The sequence below is a fragment of the Castanea sativa genome, chromosome 9, assembly GCF_040712315.1.
Source record: "Castanea sativa cultivar Marrone di Chiusa Pesio chromosome 9, ASM4071231v1".
Classification (NCBI taxonomy): Eukaryota; Viridiplantae; Streptophyta; class Magnoliopsida; order Fagales; family Fagaceae; genus Castanea; species Castanea sativa.
Window position 1 is genome coordinate 11635419 of NC_134021.1, and position 8387 is coordinate 11643805.

Here is an 8387-nt window from a genome sequence, read left to right on the forward strand (position 1 = left end):
CCTAAATATATTTGGCAGTCATCTTGATTAGGAAACAATACTAATCAACGTTTTAAACAATTATTAAGAATAGCTTAAAGGGGAAAAACTACTTCCAATAATACTCATCAAAGTAACGATGAATGTTTCAGTATCAAATACTCATTTCCCAACTTTGTTTAAATTTTTTCATACTTTCTCACCCACCAACACACAAATAGCAACGGGGACAAATATATACACACAAACACATACTCATTTCCCAACTGTACCTTCATATTTTATATATATATATATATATATATATATATAGTTTGTCCTGGTTTTCCTAATCCATCAACAGTACATAATATGCTAAACCAAACCCAACTATTAAAGCCATGAAAGGTATAGAACCTATCTACAACTAAGTTTGCAATGACCAGTATAGAACAAAACACCCACATTCATGGAAAATCCCCAATTTCGCATGCAAATCCCCAAATCCCCAACTTCTATATTTCATCAGAGACCATGAAATTTTTCTTTGAGATGTATAAAACCAGTCGACAAAATGCATACACAATGGCCCATTAACCAATTCTAACATTTTCACCCACAATCATGAAATCGCTAAATTGTCAAGCATGTATTAGCCCTAGATTTTTAGTTTTCAACAAAATCTAATGTACTTTTTGCAACTATAGAGTATTAAACTGGCAAACAACATTTACACTACCTAAGCCATTACGCATTTTAGAGCCAAACACCCAATTTCATCACAATCTACATAGACAATGAAGTTCAAAATTGAGAACAAAACTTGGAGAATAATGCACCACCATGTGTAATTTTAAAGACAACAACGCTTAAAAGACTCTTACTGCATAAATTTTTTGAAGAATTTGCATGGGAAATTGTTGATTCTAGCCAGATGTGTTGAGAGCAATCGAGCCTATGCACCTTAATTGCTGTAGATTCTGCAGAAATGGTGAATTTATCATCGTGTGTTCGAACTAAACTCGATTTTTAAATAATCGAGTTACTATAAGTAACTCGATTATCAAAGAATCGAGTTATTAAGTAACTCGATTATTGAAGAATCAAGTTATGCAATCCAAAACTTTGGACATATCCAGATGCAATCTAGGAGGAATCCAAGTGTCTAGGGGGATAATGTGCATAACTTGATTTCTGTATAATCGAGTTACATGCAATGTAACTCGATAACATGAAAATCAAGTTATGCTCTTTTGGTTCCAGATGCAGTCCACAACTTTGGCCAAATCCAGATGCAATCTAGGAGGAATCCAAGTGGCCAGGGGGATACTGTGTATAACTCGATAATGTGAAACTTGAGCTATGCCTTTTGGATCCAGATGCAGTCCAGAGATGCAATCTAGGAGGAATCCAAGTGTCCAAGGGGCTATTGTGCATAACTCGATTTGTGTATAATCGAGTTACATGGAATGTAACTCAATAACATGTAACTCAAGTTATGCCTTTTGGATCCAGATGTAGTGCAGAACTTTGGACAGATCCAGATGCAATCAAGTAGGAATCCAAGTGTCTAGAGGGATATTGTGCATAACTCGATTTCTGTATAATTGAGTTACATGCAATCACATTAGATGGTATGTTTGGTCGTCCTATTGATCATTGTGTCATGTTAGCCCCTCTCTTTCTCTCTGTGCAATGAACTTGAATCATTTGGGTTACAATACGTATAATGGTGTCAAACATACTAATATATACACCAAAGTGTCGTTGGCACTTCTCTCTTCCATGGCAACAATTTTAATAAAATTTTGTTTTTAATTTATTTTATACTTTTGTGAGAGATAAATGCAAGATTTTATTGTCAAATGCATAACCCCTTAGCCCTATAACACACACAAACCCACAAAAGTTCAAAGAGGGTAGAGTTTCACCCCCCCCCCCCTCGATGGGCACTGATATGGGGCATTAGTATTTGTAACTACATTAATTAGATCCTCCATACATTCCTCAACTATATCCCCAATTGGTCACAACCTGCAACAGATTGTTTAATGAGCAAAGCAAGAGTACTTCAAAATGTATCTTAAAACATAAACATCTCAACTTAAACCACATTCTATATATGACAACACAGAATAACTAATCACATGATTTGTCCATGGACCACATTTTCTTGTTACTATGACAATGTGGAGAGTGGGGGAGAGTGGATAGGGAGAGTGAGACTGATGGAGACTAGGGGAGAGTGATGTTGGACTGCGGCCCTTTTCTTCTACCAGATACAATCTAGTCCACTGTCAGCATCCCCTTATAATAAAAAATAAAAGAAATCAGAAGAGTGAAATACCTAAACATATGAATGCATAATGTCTGCACAATGTATGGATTGCTAAACACAATTCTCGAAGGCAGTGTTCATGCAAAGGATAAACTAGAATTAGGAAAACCAACAGATGAAGGAAAATAACATGACTAATTGACAACAGATGATGAGAATAACTTATGATATATCCCCCCTTGTTACTATGACTTGTAATTGTAACCTGCTATGTAGCACCACGGCTTGTTGATTCCACATTTTGAGTTGGACATGTACGACGGTTATGCCCCTCTCAGTGACACAACCCACACCTCGACTTCAGTCCGTTCTCAATCCACAAAGAGGTTGGCAACTCCCTATCTTGCTCATCCATCTCATTGCGGATTCTTGTGGATTTAGGCCGACCTTTCTCTCGAATCAACCATGGGTTTGGCATCACTGTTCTCCTTTCTTCCAGATTCGGCCATTTTAACCTATCTTTCAATGGTTGGAATATCGGCTTATAGCTGTGGTATGGTTCGAACACATGGTAGAAAAGATCCATAAACTCCGTCGCATTGTGTTTATACTTAGCACAAAGTGCTATTAAGTGTGAACAGGGGATCTTGGATGCTTCCCATTTCCAGCATGTGCACGTCATCTACATGAGATCAACCCTATGGGTGTGATCTCCCCCGCCAATAGCCAAAATATTAGACTGTCTCCACTGTATATAAGTGTTGTTGCTTCAAAGTTAAGTTTATCTCATTTGTCTAGCATTTACAAACCAAATAGTTTACGTATCATTCTTCATTTGAAGTTTGCACGAGAAAAACATTTATTGAGACCAAGACTCAATCTTTTACATGAGTTAGCCGCGTCACAGTTTAGACTAATGCTAAAATATTGAATGGTCAACAATTTGGGCTGTTCTGGTTGCTAAACTATTCCACTGATTTCTCCCAGAAATTCCTTCTAAGTTCTAAGTTAAGTTTATCTCCTCTGGCTAATTTTAATTACCTATTTTTCTTATCTTAGAAACCAGATTCGTACTGAATGTTTCATTCTCTACATTAGTATGACACTGAAACTTTTACTAAGACTTACAAATTGTCATATATTATTTACTCAAAAAAAAAAACCTTGTCATATAATAAAGTAGGTGTGTTGATCTAGTAGAATAGATACATGATGGATTAATACCTGGAAAAAGAGATTAAGAAACTAATGAAAATGTCCTTAGTTTTAACCATAATTTAAAATATATATGCTAGATTAATTTTGGAAACATTGAATGGTCAAAGAGCTTTTCGGCAGCCATTTTATTATTATTATTATTATTATTATTATTATTATTATAAGCTTTGCGATGGAAAACCTTTTTATTATTCATGAATCAGAAAGAGTTTGTATTTATTAGGCATGCTAAGATTAATTGGATTAACACCTGAGATATTACTCCCACAAGGCTTAGAGTAATTCTTGAGGAGACTCCCTCAGAACAAGGTAAAATCAGTTGAGTCAATTTCGTACCTGGGGCCGTTTCGAAATTACCGCTATATATATATAAACTAAATATTTTTTGGAAAATAATAAAAACATTACAAATTTAATTACATTACATATACAAATTGATATGACAATTAATGTGATTCAGTAAATGTGAATTAAAAACATATTAAATAAAATTAAAATAATGTTTTAATAGTAATACTTTAATTTTAATAGTTATATAGTAAAATTTGTAATATTTTTAACATCAATTTTTTTTAGATGTGTTACGTCCACAAAATTTTCTCAACACTTTTACAATAAATCATAGGTGGCTATTTGTTATTAGTTCTAATTTAAACCTATCACTAAAATGACTTTCTTGCCCCACCAATAAAAACTTGTAACAACCTAAAGCTTAAAACTTGTTGTGAAAGTATTGTAAAAATATTGTAAAGATTGCATTTTTTTTTTGGTACACGTATCTAAATTTTAAACTACCATCTGCCAACAAATTGTTTTTAATAAGGATTTTACTAACGTATGCCATAAGGGCACACAATAGTATACTATTTTTGGAAAAAGTTTTATCGGAAATTGAAAAAGTTTTACAGCTTTTTTCAATTCCTCATAAAATGTTTCCAAATAAATCACTTTTTTTTCACCTCTACTCATTCTCTTTTACTTTTAGAATCTATCTTTCTTTATTTTTATCTCCTCCACATGTTTATCTCCACTGAGTCTTATCTCGTTTCAAATTTCAAAAAGCTAGTCTTATCTCCTTACCTTTGGTAAATCATCACATGGGCACCCAAAGCAAAACGCTTTGAGAAATAGTAAAGACATAAAAAAGTGGAGAAGAAGATTAGAGGAACACAGACATTGCAAAGACCACGAAGAAAAATGGAAATCTAAGTAGAAAAGAGACCAAGATATGAGAGAGATGCATCAGATCGTGAAATTTGTTGAGAAATTATCTTTGGTGAGTGAAAAATTACAAAGAAATCCATGTTTCTGTTTCGGGCCGACATCCATTTTCCAGCCAGTATTTCTGCCGGTATAGTCAAAGCGCTCTCGATACTGCCGATATTTAAAACGGTACGAAATGAGGATGTTTGTACCGTTTCAAGTATGGTACGGAAAATATCGGCCGCACCAACTGGCAGGGACGGTCCTACACTAGGCTCCCCCCCCCCCCCCAAAAAAAAAAAAGAAGCTAGTGCATATATATGTGATGAAATTTTAAATTTTGGTCCTAATACCCCCCCCCCCCAATTAAAAAAATATTGGTATACGTATGTAATTTGAAAAATTAAGATTTGCCCTTAAATATATATATATATATATATTTGGATCTCCTCTAAAATAGCATCAAGTTCCATTTTGATAAATGTGTTGAAATGTTTAAGAAATATTTATTTGATATGTTATACTTTGTTGACATTTTGATAATATCAAATTTTTAAGAAACACTTATTTTATATGTAGTATTTTGTTGAATATGAAATAAATGTTAGTTTTTATTTTCATAAAAAAAAAATTTTGTTTTAAGCTTTAGCCCCCCATGTTTGAATCTTGGTTCCGTCCCAACCAACTGGTACAGTACAAAACTGACTACGGGTAAAACAAGTTGGTTTTGTGATAATTCTGAACAAAGAAAAGTAATAGGATTGAATAGAAATATTATTCGTACTTAACCTACTATAAAACCTTTTGGTGATAGTGATCAATTCAGTCAACTTTAATTCTTCAGCAACTCCCATCACCAACAGGTCCGTATTGCTATAACAAATTAACCTTTTATAAACTCTGTGTTCTCTAATTCAGTCTTTCTATCATTTATATTATAGTTAAAACTAGCTAAGCGTTTAGACTAATAAATTTTCGTTTCCTTATCACTTTCTCCTTGCAGATTAGCAGGTAAGGTAGCATTAATAACCGGTGGTGCGAGTGGCATCGGTGAGACCACTGCAAGACTTTTTGTTCGACATGGGGCTAAGGTCCTTATAGCAGAAGTCCAAGATGAGCTTGGCCACTTAGTCTGCAAAGACGTTGGCTTTGAATCCATCTCTTACATCCATTGTGATGTAAGAAATGAATCTGATGTTGAAAAGGCTGTGGACATGGCTGTATCCAAGTATGGAAAGCTGGACATCATGTTCAACAATGATTTCAGGCAACATGGTATCACAAATTTTAGAATCAGAAAACAAAGATTTCAAAAGGGTTTTAGACATCAATATTTTCGGTAATTTCTTGGGTGCCAAGCATGCTGCTAGGGTTATGATCCCAGCAAAAAAAGGAAGCATTCTCTTCACCTCAAGAATGGCTTCAGTACTGGCTGGTGATATTCCACATTCATATGCGGCATCGAAGCATGCTGTGGTGGGAATGGCTAAGAACTTGAGCGTGGAGTTGGGACAATATGGAATAAGAGTTAATTGTGTGTCTCCTTTTGCAGCTGCAACTCCTATGCTAAGAAAAGCTATGGGGGAGATGGAGAAGAATAAGGTAGAGGACGTGGTTTCATCATGTGCAAACTTGAAGGGAGTGGTATTGGAGCCTGAAGATATTGCTGAGGCGGCTCTATATTTGGGGAGTGATGAATCTAAGTATGTGAGTGGGATGAACTTGGTTGTTGATGGAGGTTATAGTCTTACCAATCCAACTTTCTCAAATGCACTAAAAAACCTTTTTTCTTGATATGTATCAATGTATGTGTTGCAAGTTGCAACTATCACCTCCATTCCTCTATTTTTTATGTTTATTTTAGTGTTATCTTAAGGGTGATGTTAAAGTCAAGTACCATAATTTAATGGCATTGACATTGACTATTATCATTTATAAAAAGAAATAGGATTCCAAATTCCCCTCATCTTTGTTGAATCTATCAAAAAAAAAAAACTAATATTAAAGAAATGGAAAAATTAACAGATGCCTTAAGGGCTTTGATTTATGAAACACTTTTAAAAAAAAATTTATAAGAAAAGAAAAAAAGTAATTGATTTTTTTTAATAATTTTTTATAATTTCTATAAAAGTGATATCAAAACATACACAAAATGGTCCATTAACAAATGTTATTAGAGTAATTTTAATATTAATTCAATTTTTTTATCATTGTGTGTAATGGTTTCGAAACCCGGACCAAACCGTACGGACCGAGTTAATCACAAACCTCTTTCCATTCCGGTTCTTTTAACCTTAAAAACCTTAATATGAAAAAAAAAAAAAAAAGCATAGACCCGTGTGAACCGTGGTCGAACCACACGGTTCTCACGATCCTTTTTCAGCTAATACTGGATAACTCTGGACTTTTTCAAATTTGAAACCAAAGGGTTGATAAGAAAGTAATCTATATCTATATCTATATCTATATCTATATATTTATATATATAATAGATGAAGCTGAGAGAAAGTTGGTTCCTGCATTTAAGGACGTATTGACAAATAGGATAACTGCCTATTTAAAATTCAATCACGTATACAGTTTTTTAAAAAATAGTTGTACGTTACAATGTTTGGCTTTTTAAACCCTGCAACGTTGCATCGTTTCAATAACCTTAGAATTTTAACTTTTACTTCTACAACACAGTTTGAAAGCATCCCACTATAAATAAAAAAAATAAAAGGCTCAAACCAAACATTAGACAAAAAAAGCATCCGCTGTTTCCATTGGTTAAACACAAGCTGGCCAAAAGAAAAACCCTTCCTTGCCGATTTGCTTTGCAGTTTGCCTCATGTTCTGTTTCCTTTCTGCAACAGAGTGAAAACTTGCCCACTTAGATTTCTGCCATCAAGTCAGATTAGAGTCACAAGAGAACGATCGTTACATCGTTTTAAAATTCTTTTAATAACCGTTTGGAATCAGCCGATATAGAAGGAGAGAGGACAATAGAGAGACGGTAAGTCTAAATAACCAGTTCTGTCATCACGATTAGGGCCTCCGCCCATAAGTTCTGTTTTTAATTTTACAAATTGGGGTTTTTTTTAGGAGAATCATTTGGGCGTTATTTATGATTCGGGTATTTTGGTTTGATCGGTTATGATTTAGGTTTTTCGGTTAGGAGTAGTTTTGTTTAATTTATGTTGATAGATGGGTTATATTTGGTTAATCTCTTACCCTATTGTCTTCTTTAGGTTTGCTGTCAATTTAGGGATTTGAAATCAGGGAAACTACCTAGAAGATCAAATTCTAAATGAATTGTTATTAGGAATTTTTAGTTTCTGGGTTTGTATCAAATTGTGTTATTAGGAATTTTCAGTTTCTGGGCTTTGTTCCTTTGCTTTCATGAATTTCAGTTTCATATTTTGTTTTTGCCTATTTGGGTTGCATTCGTTTTGGGTATTTGTTTAAAATCAACATGCATGACTTTTTATTTATGTTGTTTTTTTTACAATTGGTATTTATTTCATTCATTCTTTCTATGTTTTTGTTTCTGATGTTCTCTTTGTTCATTTTTGTCAAGTTATTTGAGTGCTTTTTATTAAAAAATTAAAATAAAATTTAATTTTTTTCCCTTGCAGTTGCGATACATAGGCTGCAGTTCACAGATCATAGTGATTGAGGCATTGCATTAGAATGAGTACCAAAAATTTTGAAAGGTAAGTTTTTACGAATGTTAACTTTTAAATACCCA

At 33.8% G+C, this 8387-nt stretch overlaps 1 pseudogene; it reads left to right on the plus strand.

Annotated features, from left to right (window-relative positions):
• The first annotated feature begins 2701 nt into the window (after positions 1 to 2701).
• On the plus strand, positions 2702 to 6609 carry LOC142608749 (short chain aldehyde dehydrogenase 1-like; annotated as a pseudogene).
• The last annotated feature ends 1778 nt before the right edge of the window (positions 6610 to 8387 follow it).